The sequence below is a fragment of the Rhinolophus hipposideros genome (genome assembly GCF_964194185.1).
Source record: "Rhinolophus hipposideros genome assembly, chromosome: 19".
Lineage (NCBI taxonomy): Eukaryota > Metazoa > Chordata > Mammalia > Chiroptera > Rhinolophidae > Rhinolophus > Rhinolophus hipposideros.
This window is the reverse complement of record NC_138065.1, coordinates 28,212,459-28,231,395: the sequence shown is the minus strand read 5'-3', so window position 1 is coordinate 28,231,395 and position 18,937 is coordinate 28,212,459. Positions and strand designations below refer to the sequence as shown.

The window sequence follows — 18,937 nt, the reverse complement described above, 5'->3', positions numbered from 1 at the left end:
TGGTGACAAGTTGATGATACTGAACCTTTTCCATTCTGAAAAAGGCAACAGTTTGATCAGGACTGATAACATTTTGCGTTGCTTATCCTGCCTAAAGTGCCTCAGCCAGTACTACCATCCAAGGACTCAGAGATGTTTGTTCTACTGCCATGGGGTCATACCTAATGCCTTGGAACAGGCGATCCACTTAATGGTAAAGCAGGTGCAGCAGTGGGCACATGACAGTGTGATCCACTATTCCTACCAAATATTTTTCCATTCAAAAGCTTCTGACCTGGCAGAGTAATGGAATGGCCTTTTGAAGGTGCATTTGTGGTGCCAACAAGGATGGGGTGCTGTCCTTTGCAATACAGTAAAACTACATGATCATAATAGGGTGCTTTATCCCCAATAGGTAGAATTCATAGGCTCTGAAATCAAGGGTGGAAATAAGAGTGACTTTATTCAACATCACTCCCAGTCATTCACTTGAGGATTCATGCTTCCCATCCCTGCAACTTTAAATTCTGTGGGTCTGGAGGTACTAGTTCCCAAAGGGGGGATGCTTCTACCAGGCACGACATAAGAATCTCAATAAACTTAAAAGATACGGCTCTCATCTGGTCACTTGAGGCTCCTAATGCCAGCAAACTATTAGGCAAAGAAGTTACTCTACTGTCTGGGATAATTGACTGTTCGTTATGAGGAGATAGGACTGCGGCTACATTATGGACGCAGAAAGTGATACATATGTGATCCCTAGGGTATTTCTTGGTCCTATACTCAGTTTTAACTATAAATGACTAAACAATTATGGTCCGAAAAGGTATCTTCAGGGGCTCAGAACCTCCTCTTGGAAGTCTCCCCAGAAATTGCGACTAGCCAGAATGCTGGAGAAACTGCCCGGATAGAATAAACTTAATGTACAAAGCAAATGGATCTGAACGATGCTAGAGGTAGACTGTAGTAGACATTGCTGGTACACTGTTTAGATCCCCTTTACCAGGAATTATAGCGGCTAATAGCTCACAGCTGCATCCTTGTGAGAACTGCCCTCTGTGCAAACAGGAGCCACTTCTGGAAAGTTCTGGAAGGTTATGCCCTCCCGGGGACAGCACCGCAGCCAATGGTATGATGTCAATTTCTGCAAATAAGTCAGTGGGGATTATGATAGTGATTGCATTATCAGTGATGATAGGCAGTTATCAGCAAATGATACTAGGGTACAAAAGTCCTTTCCCCTTTCCTCAAGGTGGGACAGATTTACCACTTATCTGCCAAAAGTTCCCAGTGGAGGCTAAACTAATCAGCTTACCCCTATCTTTGACAGACTTTTCCCCCTATCCTGTCTTGCTTTTCTCACTACAGGACAGATTTTACTTGAGAGCACTCCCTCAATAAACCACTTGCACAGAATCCTTTTCTCAGACTCTGCCTTTAGGGAATCCAACCTAAGACAAGAGAACAGTGGTGTCAACTAAGAGAAGAATAGGAGCAGTTTGAATTTGACAGAAGGTAGAGCAAAAGTAAGTTCAGTTTGGTAATGTTGAAGTGCCATTGGCTGGAATAGAAGGGAATATCAACCTAATAAAGTGCATCTACAAAATACCTACAGCTAACATCATAATAGTGAAAGACTGGATGCTTTCTCCCCTAAGATCAGGAACAACATAAAGATATCAGTTCTCTCCACTTCTAGTCAGCATTGTGCTGGAAGTTCTGGCAGGGCAATGAGGCAAGAAAAAGAAAAGCCATTGAGATTGGAAAGGAAGAAATAAACCTTGGCAGATGGCATGATCTTGTATATAGGAAATCTTAGAGTTCCCTAAAAATACTAAGAACTAAGGCGTTCAGCAGGTTGCAGGACATAAGATTAATATACAAAAATCAATTGTATTTCTATACATTTGCAGGGAACAATCCAAAAATGAAATTAAGAAAACAGCAATAGCATCAGAAAGAATACTTAGGAAAAAAGGGAATACTTAGAAGTAATTTTAACAAAGATGTGTAAAATTATACTGTTAAAACTACAAAAATCTGTTGAAAGAAGGAAGATCTAAATAAATGAAAAAAACATCTGTTCATGGGGCAGAAGACTTAATACTGTTAAAGTGGAATACTCCCCCAAATACTACAGATTCAATGCCATCTTTATCAGAATCCCAGCTGACTTCTTTGTGGAAATTGACTAGCTAATTCTAAAATTCATATGAAATCACAATGGACTCAGAATAAGAAAACAATCCTGAAAAAGGAATAAAAAGGAAGTCTCACACTTCCCAATTTCAAAACTTACTACAAAGCAATGGTAATCAAAACAGAGTGGGGGCCGACCCGGTGGCTCAGGCAGTTGGAGTTCCGTACTCCTAACGCCAAAGGCTGCCGGTTCGATTCCCACATGGGCCAGTGGGGACTCCCACAAGGGATGGTGGGCTCCGCCCCCTGCAACAAAGATTGAACACAGCACCTTGAGCTGAGCTGCCCCTGAGCTCCCAGATGACTCAGTTGGTTGGAGCCTGTCCTCTCAACTACAAGGTTGCCTGTTTGACTCCCATAGGGGATGGTGGGCTGTGCCCCCTTCAACTAACAATGGGACCTGGAGCTGAGCTTCACCCTCCACAACTAAGATTGAAAGGACAACAACTTGACTTGGAAAAAGTCCTGGAAGTACACACTGTTCCCCAATAACGGCCTGTTCCCCTTCCCCAATTAAAAAAAAAAAAAGTGGTATTGGCACAAGGAAAGACAGATACCAATGGAGTAAAGAGTCCAGGAATAAACCCATACATCTATGGTTAACTGATTTTTGACAAGGGTGCCAAAACCATCCAATGGGGAAAGAATAGTCTTTTCAACAAATGGTTCTGGAACAACTGGATAGCCACATGCAGAATGAGTTTAACCCTTACCTTGTGCCATATACAAAAATTAATTCAAAATAGACCAAAGACCTAAAAGTAATAAAACAATAAGGATCTTACAAGAAGACACAGGGGTAAAACCTTGGATTTGGCTGAGTATTCTTAAATGTGACACCAAAAGAATGAGCAACAAAAGAAAAAACATAAATTAGACCTAATCAGAATTTTTAAAAAACACCATCAAAAAGGTGAAAAGAAATTACAGATGGGAGAAAATGTTTGCAAATCATGTATCTGATAAGTTACTTGTATCTAGAATATATAAAGAATTCTTACAACTCAAAAAGACAACCCAACATAAAAATAAGCAAAAGATCTGACAGACATTTCTCCAAGAAGACACAAATGTTAAATAAACATGAAAAGATGGTTGATATCATTAGCCATCAGGGAAGTGCAAATCAAAACCATAATGAGATACCACTTCAGACACACTAGGATGTCTAGAATCAAAAAGTCAGATATCAAGTATTAGCAAGGATGAGGAGAACTGGAACCCTTATATATTGCTGGTGTGAATAAGATATAACTACTTTGAAAAACTGTCAGTTCCTCGAATGATTAAATACAGAGTTAATCATATGGCCCAGAAATTCCACTCCCAGGTATATGTACTCAAGAGAAATGAAATGGAACATGTCCACGCAGAAACTTGCGCATGAATGTTCATAGCAGCATTATTCATAATAGCCAAAAGGTGGAAACAACCCAAGTGTTCATAAACAAATGGACAAACAAAATGTGGTACAGCCATATAATGGAATATTTGGTTATAAAATGGAATGAAGTACTGATACATGCTACAACATGGACAAACCTTGAAAACATATTAAGTGAAAGAAACCAGTTACAAAAAACCATGTACTATATGATTCCACTCATACAAAAGTCCAGAATAGGGAACTCTACAGAGACAAAATAGATTAATGGTTTCTTAGGGCTGGCGAGGGTGGAAAGATGGGGTGATAACTGAAGGGTATTGGGTTTCTTTCTGAGGTGATGATAATGGTAAAATTGATGATGGTTGCACATATCTGTGAATGTACTAAAAGCCATTGTACACTTTAAATGGGTGAATTTTGTACAGTGTGTGAATGTCATCTCAATAAAGCTTTTCTTAAAAAAGTGCCACTGGCTGTCAAGTATGTGAGTCTAAAGCATGAAGGAGAAGCCTGGGTTGGAGATAAAAACTTGGGAATCATTATGTGGTAGTTTAATCTGAGAATGGATAAGATCACTTTGGAAGAGCATGTGGAATGAAGGGGAAGAGAAACTCATGAAATAAATGGTCAAAGATATAAATAGAACTATGGAATACAGTGTCTTAGAAATCAGTGGGATTGAATATCTAAAAAGCGTAATGATCATTACAACCTCAAATGCAAAAGGAAAGAAATCCTGACTTTTTACCTTTCACCCTATATTCAAATCTATTAGCAAATCACCTCTGCCACCTTTAAATTATATCCTGAATCCAACAACTTCCTACCACTTACACCGCAGCATGGCTTCCTAACTGGTCTTTCAGCTTCTATTTTGCCTCCCTGCAGGCAGTTCTCAATCAACCAAAGTAAATTTCTTCATTGATAAAATCAGATCATATCACTCTTTTATGCAAAACCTTATGGCTGCCTAGCACTCTTTTATGCAAAACCTTATGGCTGCCTAGCACTCTTCGGGTAAAATCCAAAGTCTTCTCCTTGGTCTATGAGTCTGTAAGTCATCTGGCCCCCATCTTGTTTCTCCAAACTAATTTCCTACATGCTCTTTTGCCTTCCTTGCTGTTCTTTGACTACACCAAACACACAGTTCAGGTTTTTATACCTTGCTGTTCCCTCTGCCTGGAAGGTTATTTCCCCAGTGTGTATGGCTTACTCCAGATCTCTATTCAAATGTCATCTCAGCAGAGGGGCTTCCCTGAACCCACTACTTAAAAGAGCATAGCCTGCTTTCTTTTCCTTTATAGTACTCTTAATTTGTTTGTGTGTCCCTCTTCTCCCCCTACACTCCCAACTCCTGCACTAATAAATATAAGTTCTGTGAATGCAGGAATCTTGGTTTGTTTTATTCACTCCTGCAGTTCCAGCACCTAGAACAGGACCTCAGATTTAGTACTTGTTGATGGAATCAATAGTTGTTGGTGGAATGAATGAATGAATAGAAATGGTAGGGCATTAGGTAGCTATTTTGTGCTTTGGCACTCTTTTACGTGTTGGGGTTACAAAGATAAAAAAGAAAGACCCTGCTCTCATAGTGTTTATATCTAATAGTATAGTTAGATTAAAAAATACATAATTGCAGGTTAAATGTTACAGCTAAAAAATGTTATGAAAAAAATAATGCAGAGTAAGAGGATATAGGAGGATGGGGTGTAGGTGTTAAGGTCTAGAATTGAACACCCCTCAATTGGACATAGGACACACGCGACAATGCAAGTCACACAGCGAGGTTTATTTCCAGCTAGCTGGGGTCCGAGTATCTGCCCGACGCAGCGGGTTTCAACAAGGACCTCGAGCACTCAAAGCCAAGGGTTTATATAGCATTTTTAAAGCATCCAGTAATTTTCCATAGCTTCAAAGAGTATACATATCATGGGCTTGTACCACATTCTGGGGATTTGACAAGATAAGCTGGCTTGTACCCCACCCAGTCGGCAGTTAACAAGATAAGCTCTTTTCAAACAGGACATCTGGTCCACACCCTGTTAAGGTCATCCAGAAAATGGCTTCCTTTCTTATGCTAACCTACTCTTACATTTCCCCCCCTTTTGTTGTTTATAATGAGGAATCTTGCTCATGCAGGCCGATCGTAGAGGCCCTCAGGGGCAGGCAATCTCTCATACTATTGTCTTAGGACCATGAGCTGGATGGTATTAATACGATCTTTCACAAAATTAATAAGCTTGTTTAAAATGCAAGGGCCAAAGGTTAAAATAAGCACAAGCAAAACAAACGGGCCAACCAAGGTAGAAACTAGGGTGGTGAACCAGGGGGACCTATTAAACCAAGCCTCAAACCAGTTCTCCTGAGCTTCCCTCTCCCGTTTTCTCTTGGTTAACCCTTCTCTCACCTTTGTTATGGATTCTTTTACTATACTAGTATGGTCAGCATAAAAGCAGCACTCTTTTCCTAACGCGATATACAGTTCCCCTTGTTAACAAAGGCAAATTTGAGGGAGTTAGGTCGTGATACCGACCATTTCTAATCTCAGTCATTAGAGGTGACACAGTCCCATTTTTTACAGAAAGAATATTGGATCCCCCACAATGTCGGCCCTTAGAATGTTCCGGACAGGCATAAAATCCATAGCTACCGGCTAAATTGGGTGCCGTGGACCTGTATTCAGGGTTGATATCTCTGAAGCAGAAGTATAGGTCTGGCCTCCCCGTGGACAGTGGGGCCATGTGGGTGGTTTCGCTGAGAGTTGCACCAGTCTCTCCACCGGTCAGAATCCATGTCTGTTTATAAGGTCGATGGGCATTGGTCTCCGAGCCCCCAAATGTTATGGTCCCCGTGCAGCTCCTTATCCAGATGTTGAACAGCATCTTGGCGCACGTGAGAGTGATGGACCCAAGGCCCGATGCTGTCAACCTTTAAGGCAGTGGGAGTAACCAGAAGAACCATATAAGGACCTTTCCACCTTTCTTCCAGGGTCCTGGACCTGTGTCTCCTCACCCATACCCAATCCCCTGGAACGATGCCATGTTCCGGGTCTGGTGCGTCCTTGGTCTCATACAGGGAACGCACTAGGGGCCATATCTCATACTGGACCTCCTGCAGGGCCCTCAAACTGGCCAGATAATTTTGGGCCACATTGGGGTCATGATCTGGTAGAGTACAAACAATAATGGGGGGTGGTGCCCCATACAGAATTTCAAAGGGTGTCAATCCATGTACATATGGTGAGTTCCGAACCCGGAAGATGGCATAGGGTAAGAGGGTCACCCAGTCCCCGCCAGTCTCGATGGCCAATTTAGACAAAGTCTCCTTTAGGGTCCAATTCATTCTCTCTACCTGCCCTGAGCTCTGGGGATTATATTCACAATGTAACTTCCAATTGGTCCCCATTGCTCGGGCCAGTCCCTGTAGGACTTTACGGATGAAAGCTGCGCCGTTATCAGAACCCAAAACCTCGGGGATCCCATATCGGGGAATAATTTCCTCTAGCAACGCCTTAGCAACAACCTGGGCTGTCTCCCGTTTCGTGGGGAAGGCTTCCACCCAGCCTGAAAACGTGTCAACCATTACTAGCAAGTACTTATACCCATACCTCCCAGGCTTTACCTCAGTAAAATCCACCTCCCAACTCCGTCCCGGCGCTCTCCCCCGTACCCTTGTACCTGTATGTAGGGGTCCCTTCCTACTGAGTTTCATAGCCTGGCACCCAACGCACTGATCCACGATCTCCTGGATCTGAGCTGTTTGTCGGGGGAACCGGAGGCGGGCAGACTCGAGAATCGTCAGCAACTTCTTTTTTCCTAAGTGGGTGGCTTGGTGCAGGTTGGAAAGGAGAAACAATCCTAGTTTTGCCGGCAGTATCAATCTTCCCTCTGCATCCCGACACCACCCATGCTGATCAGGCTCTGGTCAGTGGTGGTTCCAAATCCACTGCAGGTCCTCCGGAGTGTAGTCAGGTCGCGGGGGCAGGCGCGGGAGCTCGGTGCGGGCAGGGTGAGTGCCAAAGCTGATGAAGCTACTGTTGCATCTCTGTCTTGGCAGCTTTATCCGCCCGCCGGTTTCCTTCAGCCTCCGGGGTCTGGGCAGACTGGTGCCCAGGGACGTGGACAATTGCAACTGTCCGGGGCTTTTGCACGGCCGCCAGCAGTCTCTGTACCTCTGGGAGATTGCGCAGAACCTTTCCTTCCGCTGTAACAAAGCCCCTCTCCTGGTAGATAGCACCGTGCACATGGACAGTGCTGAAAGTGTAGCGGCTATCGGTACAGACAGTCACTCGTCTCAACTCGGCCCGTTCTAGCGCCTCCGCCTGTGCGATCAGTTCGGCCTTCCGGGAGGAGGTCTCCGGGGGAAGCAGGGCGCTCCAAAGGATGCTCCCACTCTGGTCTACCACCGCCGCACCCGCCCTCCGCACCCCGTCCATAATGAAGCTGCTTCCATCAGTGTACCATACCAACTCACTGTTGGGTAGTGTGGCGTCCTGGAGGTCGGGGCGCACCTGGGTGACTTCTGCCATGATCTCCTGGCAATCATAAAGGGTGGCTTCCAGATCCGGGGTCGGCAGCAGGGTGGCTTGATTCAGAGCGATAGGTTCGGCGAAGATGATCCGGGGTGCATCTAGCAGGAGTCCTTGGTAATGGGTTAGGCGGGCATTGGTCATCCACCTACCAGGGGGATACTTCAGGACCCCCTCGATCGCATGGGGGGTCACCACCTTCAGATGTTGCCCGAAGGTGAGTTTATCTGCATCCTTCACTATTAGGGCTACTGCTGCAATGATCCTTAGGCAATGGGGCCATCCTGCTGCAACTGGATCTAGCCTCTTGGATAAATAGGCAACCGGATGTTTCCATGGCCCCAGGCGCTGCATCAGCACCCCTTTCACTATTCCCTTCCTCTCATCAACAAAGAGAGTGAAGGGCTTCAGGGGGTCTGGCAATGCCAGGGCTGGGGCTCTCAAGAGAGCGGCCTTGAGTTCGTCAAAGGCCTTCTGTTGATCCGGCCCCCAGGCCCAGGGGGCTTTATCCTTGGTTGCCTCGTACAGAGGCTTCGCTAGCTCAGCATACCCCAGAATCCACAGCCGGCAGTAGCCTGCCGTCCCTAAAAACTCACGGACTTCTCGGGCTGAGGTCGGGACTGGAAGTCTAAGAATAGTCTCTTTCATGGCCTCTGTCAGCCATGTGGTTCCTCCTTTCAGCTTATATCCCAGGTAGGTGACTGTTTGCCTGCATATTTGAGCCTTCTTTGCACTGGCCCGATAGTCCAACTGCCCCAGCTCCCGGAGGTCTCCAGTGGCCTGTCGGCATTCAGCTTCGAAGGGGGCCGCCAGAAGTGAGTCATCTCATCATGGCGAAACGAGTCCAAATCCTGATTCAGGGCTTCATTAAACAGAGTAGGAGAGGTTTTGAAGCCTTGTGGTAGTCTAGTCCAGGTCAACTGCCCGGGGGTTCCTGTATTGCCATCATGCCATTCGAAGGCAAAAATGTGTTGTCTGCTGGGTGCCAGGGCTATGCTAAAAAATGCATCCTTTAGGTCTAGGGTGGTATATCGAACTTGTGAAGGGGGCAAGCGACTTAGCAAGGTATAAGGGTTGGGGACGATGGCGTGGATGTCTTCGACCCTCTTATTCACTTCCCTCAAGTCCTGGACTGGTCTATAATCTTTCCCCCTGGTTTCTTAATGGGGAGAAGTGGGGTGTTCCAGGCAGAGTGGCAGGGTTTCAGTATCCCAGCTTCCAGTAGGCGGTTGATGTGTGGGGCAATCCCTTTCCGCGCCTCGGTGGACATGAGGTACTGGCGGACCCGGATAGGCTGGGCTGAGACTTTGAGTTTGACCACCACTGGTGCTCAGCGGGCCGCCGGACCCACACCCACCATCTCCGCCCATGCCTGAGTGTACGTTCTAAGCCAATAATCCATGTCACGAGGCCACTCTGCAGAGGGAGGGTTGTAGGTGTTGTCCTGCAGGGTGAACAGGCGATGTTCATCCGCAAGAGACAGGGTTAAAACATGGAGAGGCTGTCCCTAGCCATCCATTACCTTAATGACATCTGGCTTAAAGTGGATCTGGGCCCTGATCTTAGTCAGGAGATTGCGCCCAAGAAAGGGGCGGGGCACTCAGGGATAACCAGGAAGGAGTGGGTCACTTGGTGGCGGCCTAAGTCCACCTGGCGACCACTGGTCCACCGATAAGCCTTGGACCCAGTCGCTCCCTGCACCAAACTGGTTTTCTGAGATAAGGGCTCCGTAGGCTTGTTCAAAACTGAGTACTGGGCTCCTGTGTCCACCATGAATCCCACCGGCTCCCCCTCCACATACACAGTTACCCAAGACTCAGGGAGGGGATCCAAGTCCCGTCCCCCCTAGTCACTGTCCATTCCCGCCAGCAGAACCCGAGCGTCCTGCCCGGTCTGGCCCTGGCTCTTGGGGCACTCCCTCTTCCAATGTCCATATTCTTTGCAGTTTGCCCCACCGGCTCCCCCTCCACATACACAGTTACCCAAGACTCGGGGAGGGGATCCAAGTCCCGTCCCCCCTAGTCACTGTCCATTCCCGCCAGCAGAACCCGAGCGTCCTGCCCGGTCTGGCCCTCGCGCTTGGGGCACTCCCTCTTCCAATGTCCATATTCTTTGCAGTTTGCACACTGTCCCCTATCCAGTCTGGACCGCGGTCTCCGAGGTCGGGCTGGTCCGGCTGGACTCGGTCCCGCCCTGGCTGTGCCCTGCACGCCTGCCAGCAAGATCTTGGCCATCTCCTTCTGCTGCCTCCTTTTTTCCTACTCTGATGCTCTCTGTCTTTCCTCTCTTTCTTCAGGAGTCTCTCGAGTGTTGAAAACTCTCTTCACTACTTTCATTAAATCCCGAATGGTCATCTCTCCCAGTCCCTCCTGCTTATACAACTTCATCCTAATATCTGGGGCAGCCTGGTTTATAAAGGACATAATTACGGCTGACTGATTCTCCTCTGCTAGGGGGTCCAAAGGGGTGTACTGTCTATAAGCATCATAGAGGCGTTCTAAAAACACGGCCAGGTTTTCATTTTCCCCTTGCATCACAGCTTTTACCTTAGCCAAATTGGTGGGGCGGCGTGCCGCCTCTCGGAGACCTGCCATAAGACTCTGGCAGTAGACTCGGAGACGCTCCCTACCTTCTGCGTTCCCAAAGTCCCAATCCGGTCTATTCAAGGGAAAGTGCTCGTCGATCAGGTTCGGCAAGGTCGTTGGCCGCCCGTTGTCACCGGGGACATTCTTTCTGGCCTCGGTGAGGATCCGCTCGCGCTCCTTTCTTCACTTCCATGCCATAATTACGAGCCTTGGAGTGGATTTCAGGAAAGTGCTTCAGGAGCAGGGTCTTAGGTGTTACCTGAGCCTGTCCCATAATTATCACAAAGAGAAACCAAGAAAAGACGAAAGACACAATGCCAGCAAATACACAACTTCGCACAGGACTTTTCAACACCCACTCGCCGGTCAACCACACCACATTCACAGGCGCCGTTTCAATCACACCAGTCACACCACACTCAGGATCCTTACCCAGGGCCCATCCAAACGGTGTCCACTGCGGACGTCGCTGGGCCACCTTCTCGTCGGGTACGTCTCCCAAGACTTCCAGTAATGGAGCCTCCAGGGTAGTAACCCGCTCCTTCCTTCCCGTGAGAATTCTCAATTGGGACCGGGCAGAGACCTGTTTCAGTCTCTCCGGTCGAGGACCTGTTTCAGTCCTTTCCTCTTGGAGGTGGCCAAACCTTTTTACCGCGGTTCCTATGTAAACCTCGGTATCGGGAGTCATCTGTTCCCTTGAGGGGGGGGATCCTGGACGAGCCCCCAAATGTTAAGGTCTAGAATCGACCACCCCTCAATTGGACAGAGGACACACGCGATAATGCAAATCACACAGCGAGGTTTATTTCCAGCTAGCTGGGGTCCGAGTATCTGCCCGACGCAGCGGGTTTCAACAAGGACCTCGAGCACTCAAAGCCAAGGGTTTATATAGCATTTTTAAAGCATCCAGTAATTTTCCATAGCTTCAAAGAGTATACATACCATGGGCTTGTACCACATTCTGGGGATTTGACAAGATAAGCTGGCTTGTTAATGTAAGAGTAGGTTAGCATAAGAAAGGAAGCCATTTTCTGGATGACCTTAACAGAGTGTGGACCAGATGTCCTGTTTGAAAAGAGCTTATCTTGTTAACTGCCGATTGGGTGGGGTACAAGCCAGCTTATCTTGTCAAATCCCCAGAATGTGGTACAAGCCCATGATACTCTTTGAAGCTATGGAAAATTACTGGATGCTTTAAAAATGCTATATAAAACCCTTGGCTTTGAGTGCTCGAGGTCCTTGTTGAAACCCACTGTGTCGGGCAGATACTCGGACCCCAGCTAGAGCTGGAAATAAACCTCGCTGTGTGACTTGCATTGTCGCGTGTGTCCTCTGTCCAATTGAGGGGTGGTCGATTCTAGACCTTATCAGTAGGGTACCATTTTAGTTGGAATAGTCAAGAGCTGCCTCTCTGAGGAAGTAGCATTTGAGTAGAGATCGGACTAAGTGGAGAGCTCAAGTCTAGTAAAGACCTGTTATAGGATTGTAAATTGGTGCAGCCACTATGGAAAACAGTATGCATATTGAAAAAAATTAAAAATGGAGCTGCCACGTGACCCAGCAATTCCACTTCTGGGTGTTTATCCGAAGAAAACAAAAAAACTAATTCGAAAAGTTATATGCACCCCTATGTTCATTGCAGCATTACTTCAAATATGGAGGTAATCAGGTACCCATCAATAGATGAATGGGTAAAGAAGATGTAGTATATATATGATGGAATATTACTCAGTAATTCAAAAGAGAAATCTTGCCATTTTTGATAACATGGACCTAGAAAGTATTACGCTAAGTGAAATAAGTCAAAGAAAGACAAATACCAAGTGATTTCACTTAATATGTGGAATCTAGAAAAAAACAAATGAATAAACAAAACGGAAACAGATATAGAGTTTCTATAGATATAGATATAGATATAGCGAAGCTGATGGTTGCCAAATGGGAGGAAGGTGGAAGAATGGGCAAAAAAAGTTCTGTTTTGGACTATAAAATAAAGTCAGTGTTCTTAACTAGTATACTATCATTGTATACATAGAAACTCAAACGAATCTACAGAATTAGTGAGCTTAGCAAGGTTGCTGGATACAAGGATAGCATACTGAAAATATCTGCATTTCCAAGTATCAGAGGAAAAAAAGATCTGGTAGATGAACACTCCAAGAAGAGGAAACAAGTGCAAAAGCCCTAAGGCTGGAACATGTTTTGTTTGGAGTGACAGTGCAGAAGGCCAGTAAGGCTAGAGCAGAACTAAGCAGTGTGGGAGGAGATGAAATTAGAGAAATAGGTAGATCATGTAGGGCCTGCCTTGAAGGCCATTATGATCATTTTGATTTTTATTGTGTCATGGGAAGCTTTTGGACATTTTGAGCAGGACAATAATATCACCTAACAGTTTAAAAGGGCAATCTGGCTGCCTTATGTTTAACTAGCAGGACAATAATGGAAAAAGACAAACCAGCTAGATGTCTATTGCTACAGTCTAGGGTAACATATGACCTATAATAGGCTAATAGGGGGGTAGTTAGGAGTAGAGGAGGTAAGAAGGGGTTACATTCTTGCACCCTGGACTTCTGGTCAAAAATCTAGCCTCGCAACTGGGAGTAACCTTGTTAGGAATCCTCTGTATGCTTTCTTTAGGTGTCAGAAGGAAGCAGAGTGTACATCATTAGGGCCATTCTTGGGAACCAACATACCCGCCCCCCCCCAAGATCCTCTTGAATAGCTTAGCTGCACTTCACGCTTCTGAATCCCTTATTTAAAAGTGAGTAAATGGAGGCTGTCAGGGGGAAATGGGCCTCGAAGGTATAGAAACCACTTAAGAAAATCGTCCTTATAGGAAATGGAATTTTCAGAAGAAATCTGGCGAGAACTGCTTATTCCCAGTATTCAAAAACGGTAGAAATGGAGGTCACCCAGGAGGTTGCCTGCCAGCTCGTTAGAAATGAATTTTATTACCACTACAACTCTGGGAGGCTCCTAACTCACATTTGTTTTGAATACTACAAGGGACGTGAGCCCTTCAAAGGATACTCTACAAATGTAACTTTGCCTCCTCGGTAACGCGCAGGCGCCCCTCGCCAGGTTTTCCGTTGGCCTTAAGCCCCGCCCCTTACGCGCCCTCCGAGGAGGGTTGGGAGCGGTGAGCTCGTGCGACCACTCTTGCCTCCGTTTTCCCCAGCACTTCGTCGCAAAAGGGCCGGAAAGCGTGGCAGCGCAGGCGCAAGCGCAGACAGCGGAGGCGGAGGCGGTGGCGGTGGCGCCCGCTGGCCAGTGTAAGATGGCGGCGGCGTTGGTGGCGGCAGTGGACAGGGCGGCTGGGCCTGGAACAGTCGGAGCAGCTGCTAGCAGAAGGATGACCCGAGACGGGAAGCGGGCAGCTGAGTCTCGCCGGCTTCCGTGCTTGTAACTGCCCTAGCCGGACACCCCTTCCCCTTGACCTACCCGGTCCGTGTCTCGTTCCGGCTTGGCCTGTTCCTCTCTTCCCCTGGTCAGTTCCCCCACAGGATAGGTTTGACTTCTTTCCCGAGCTCCCAGGGTTCAGGTCTTCTCCTTTCCCTGACCTCAGTCTGCTTCTAGAGGACTCGCTGCCCTTACTTTTGGTCAGCCCTGGGGTTGCCCCCAAGAACCTGCCCCACAATCCACTGGGACGTCTTGCCTCGTAGGGTGACCCACTTGTGTGCGCTTTTTTCTCCCCCTTAGATTGGGGGATGCGGCTCACCCTGAGTCTCCCCGTCACCTCAGGGCCACGGCGCAATGTGTCCCCTCCCCCATCTGGGGCCCAGCACCTTGTACGGAAGGCCCGAGGTTCAAGAACCCCGGAGTCAGTTGTTGCTGGCTGGTTTTGTACCCTTTGTAATATAAATCTCTTAGTTTATCTCCCCTTACCCCCAGATGTTTCAGGACACCGTAGGACGGTCCTATTTGGTCCCTGTTAGTTGGAAAGCATCTAGTGGCTTGAATTTCTGACCCATGATTGTTGCTGGAGTCTGTAAACAAACCGCACTAGCGCTATCACGTTCTCCCCAGGATCTCCAACCCCCACTCGCAATCCCCGCTCTGTGGCTTGTTGAGAGGTTGGTTATGGGTTAGGGTTGAAAAGATTCAGGTTTTCCTTTTAAATGACGTGTTAGTGGAGTTGGGAGATTACTTGCATGGTTCATTTTATTTCTGTTAACGGTTTGTAGGTTATTCATTCAGTAGTTAGAATGGGATAAATTACTCTGGTTTTAATCTAAAAATACTAAAATGTATTCATAAATATCTTTTTATTATGGTTAGTAGAAGAGACACCTTTGTCATTTAAACTTTAATTTTTCTCAGTCCTTCATTGATTGAATCTACAGACCTATTTTCTCAGGCGCTCAGCCGGGCACCACTACAGTGATAAAGGAAGAAAGGTGAGTAGGAGCTGAGGGCATTTAAATTCCTGAGTCCAAGACAGACCCTAGCCTGGTGCTCAAGTGCTGACCACTAAAGTCACAAAATTCTTACCACAATTTCCAAAAGAGTTGGGGTATTGTATTTGGCTGTGTTCCAGCTCTGGTTAAATTACAAGTTTAATTGGCTGTGGGCGTCTTGATTTTGTGTTTTAAACTATTGCTGTATATCCAGTTAAGCCTAGAAGTGAATATGTCTCCTTCATTTGTGTTGTGTTTTGTCTTTGTGTGGATCATGTTTCTTATATTGTTAAAAGTTGGGAATCTGTTTGCCTGAATTCTGTTCAGACTTTTGCCAAATCAGGTCTCTTCTCTGAGGGCTTTGGGTTGTTATTCCTTGCTATTTAGAGAATATTTAGCTGCTTGTCCCTAAAAGCTGGGGGAATGACGAGTGATGCTGCCTTTATTTGGTGTCTGAGTTCAGTCCACTTCAGAATTCCAACTTTTCAGGGCCTAGTGTTAAATTGGGGGTGAAAAACAAAGTGGCTGTTTTTTTATAGCTGGTCTGAAGAATTCTTGGTCAGCAGAGGAATCATCCTGTGAATTCAGCAGCATGGGCTAGTGCCAAAGAGGGAGTCAGAGCATACTTGTAAATGTAATTTTTGTAAGACTCTTGGATTTCTGGTAGCAGAGAGTAGTGCTGCGGTTGGGGTTCAGCGCTATGGATGTGACTGAAGAGCTGAATGGCTCTGGGAGGGAGGCCTGGCTGATTTTTAATATCTTTATGATTTGTAGTAGGAAAAGGTTGAGTGTGACACTGATGAGCTTTATTTCACCTGGTGTCCCGATTAGAAAATGCTCATTATGAACTGGAATAAGATTATTATTGGCAGTATGTATAAGTATCAGTAAGATGTAAAGGGAAAAGTATAGTCTTTAGAGCTGGACAGACCTGGGTTTAAATACTGTGCTAAGATTTATGAGCCATGTGGCCTTGGATAAGGTACTTACACTTTTGTCTTAATTTTCTCTAAAAGTGGGATAAGTACCACTTACTTCCTAGGGTAATTGTTGGTATTGTATGAGGACCCCTATATAAAGCTATTAAACTATGCCTACCACATGATAGACCCTACATTTTTTTTTCCCCATTTTCTTCACACATCATTAATATGGCTTTGAATAAGTTATACATTAGTTTACACTTCTTTGCATTTTTCTTTTGAACATGTTATCCTAGTTATTTTTTCAGATTCATTTTTAATTGGTCAGCTTAGATGTTTGCTTTGTAGGTAGACACCTAGGGTTGTCTTCTGCACATGATACAGGTCAGTTCATGATCAGAGGACAGTGGGAATATTAGATGTTGGAGTACGTGTATCAAAATGCATTCTTAAAATAAACATCAATAACTTTCCTGTGTTCATTGCTTCCTTCCTTTTGGTTTCTCTATTAGCACACCTCATCAGAGTTGACACCAGTATTGCATAGGCATACCTCAGAGATATTGTGGGTTCATTTCCAGACCACTGCAACAAAGGTACTATTGTGATAAAGTGAGTTGTAACCTTTTTGCTGATGGAGGGTCTTGCTTTCAGTTTGTGAAAAACACACCCATCTGTGAAGCGCAATAAAGGGAGGCGTAATAAATAAGATATGCCTGTAATTTCTTCCCTTCCTACTTCAGTGTTCACCACTTCTGCTCCAGCTACTCCGTAATGTTTTTTTCCTTTTTGCCATGGAGGGAAATACATTTTTTCCCAACTGTTGGGCTCTGCAGTGATACTTTTCAATAGGTTATCAAAGAACTAGACCATGAAAAGATCTCCTTTCTTTCTGAAGTGAACATAGGTTAGGGAGTTAGGAATGCAGAGTTTTTTATTTTATCTTCCCAGCTGGACCATCTTAATACATAGCACAGATGAAAAGTTTTTCACCTTCTTGTTGACTTTTCTTCCACATCTTTTTGGAGTAGGTATAGGCACATGAAAGTTAAAGTGTTGATTACATTGTGATGAAAGCAACTATTCATTCAGGCCAGTGATCAACTTAGAGTTGATCAACTTGCATTACCACCATGCAGAGTCTAAATTCTCTCTACTAAAAGGTGAAAACTTGGGGTGGAGAATGGTGAGGTGGGCGGAAACTGCATTTTTATTATTTGTGCTTTTAAGAAATCTGGAGATCTATGTTGGGCGAGAGTAGTAAAGGAAACATTGAAAGAGGCATAACTTTGTTCCTTATTGCTCTGTGTGCTGGGTAAGATTCACCTGCACACCCCAGGAAGGTTTTTTTTCACATTCTCCAGGTGACATCTGTATATAGAATTAATTGATATTCTTAGTCTGCAGACCACAGTTTTAAAATATCTTTCTGAAGATATTTCATGTTTCAGGGTGTTACATAAGAATTGTCGCATCTTATAGGAAGTATTATGGCTGAAATGGGAGGGTAGGTATGCTTGTGACCTTAGTTCCCAACCTGACGGGGCATTTTACATAACACTGTTAAATGTATAAAATTCAGTCCCAGTGCTATGATCCTTGGTATTGACTAGGATCAGCCTAAAACAGAAGCTTGCCTTCAGAGAGAGCCAAAAGAAAACAGCATTTTTAATGCCAGTTTAAATTAATACTAGCATTTCAAAAGCAAGTGGACACCAGTAGAAAACATTCTATGGAAGTGCACCCTGTTGTGGGATCTTCAGAGTTTTACACTCTAGGTCCTGTATTTTATCAGTGAGTTACAGGCTTTTAAAATCATGAGGTGACTAGTTAAACTTTGTTTTCAATAGATAGATTTATTTCTGGATATTTTCTACTGTAGAAAAGTTATTCTAAACATGTCTAGGAAATGTCCAGATTGTAAAAGGCAGAGTTATTCAGATAGCTTTTTATTGTATAAAATTGGTGTTAGAGTTAATTTTTAAGATTGAATTAGTTTTTTTTTTTCTTAAGCAGATTATCAGTGATCCAAGATAACCTGTTACATACCCTCACCTGTTTGAGACCCAGGTACCTGAAAGAATTGAATCAGCAAAAGGTATGGAGGTAGTGACTATGTATATCTTAATTTCAGAGCCAAATGCCAGTGATTAGATTAACTTTACAGTAATATTGAAAACTTCATTTTTTGTTTTTGTGAATGTATCCAAGAAACTTCATTGACAGTTGGTCAGAAAAAGGAGCTACCTGTTCTTATTTATTGATTGAGTTCTTCTCTCTGAGTGGGAAAAAAGTACTTGAAAGGTCTTTTAAAATTAGTGTGTAATGAATTTTATGAATCGGTCACTTCTTTATAGCACTCTTTTATCTCTACCTCTACAAGGCATAGTTTCTGGCCAGATGCCCAAATTTTCAAGTACTACCTTAACCCTAGGGATGTGTATGCTAGGGATAAATTAATGAACTGAGCCTGCCCCAAGTTTGGAAAGAAAAGCCTGTAACTCGCTGACAGAATACAGGACTTAGAATGTGGGGAGTGATTAATATGATAAAGATGCTATCTTATTAATGAAATGTGGTATGTCTAATGAATTGGATTATTGTGAAAATTTTCATCATTGTATCTGAGAGATTAGTTAGGTATCTGCTCTTACCCTCTGAAGATACTGTTTAAGGAGGTCTGGCCAAGTTCTAATATGAAACATCCTTGCTTGTCTCACGTCATTTTTTTGTTCTTGGTTTTTCTTGGCCATCTGGAAAGTTACTATAGGATTTACCTCTAGTGGTAGCCAAGAGGCTATAGCTCTCTAGTATACTTTAAGCATTGCCACAACATCAGGTATGTTTTGACTTAACTCGGCCCTTTAACCTAGTGGAGGTAGGAGGACACTTTTTGATGATTTTAACCTCTCTTTCTTTATTGTTTTGTTACAAATTGT

At 44.8% G+C, this 18,937-nt stretch overlaps 1 protein-coding gene across 38 annotated transcripts in view; it reads left to right on the top strand.

Annotated features, from left to right (window-relative positions):
* The first annotated feature begins 13,800 nt into the window (after positions 1-13,800).
* Positions 13,801-18,937, top strand: part of DCAF8 (DDB1 and CUL4 associated factor 8) — a 39,631-nt gene continuing 34,494 nt past the window's right edge. Inside the window, exons 1-4 of one of the 38 annotated variants that reach the window (XM_081026082.1) lie at positions 13,866-14,165; positions 14,999-15,075; positions 16,511-16,594; positions 18,015-18,096. The gene's annotated coding sequence lies outside the window, so the exon portion shown is untranslated. Of the gene's footprint in view, positions 14,166-14,998; positions 15,076-16,510; positions 16,611-18,011; positions 18,097-18,937 lie in introns of all 38 variants that reach the window. The other 37 variants (XM_081026095.1, XM_081026086.1, XM_081026074.1 and 34 more) reach the window with 37 other exon arrangements.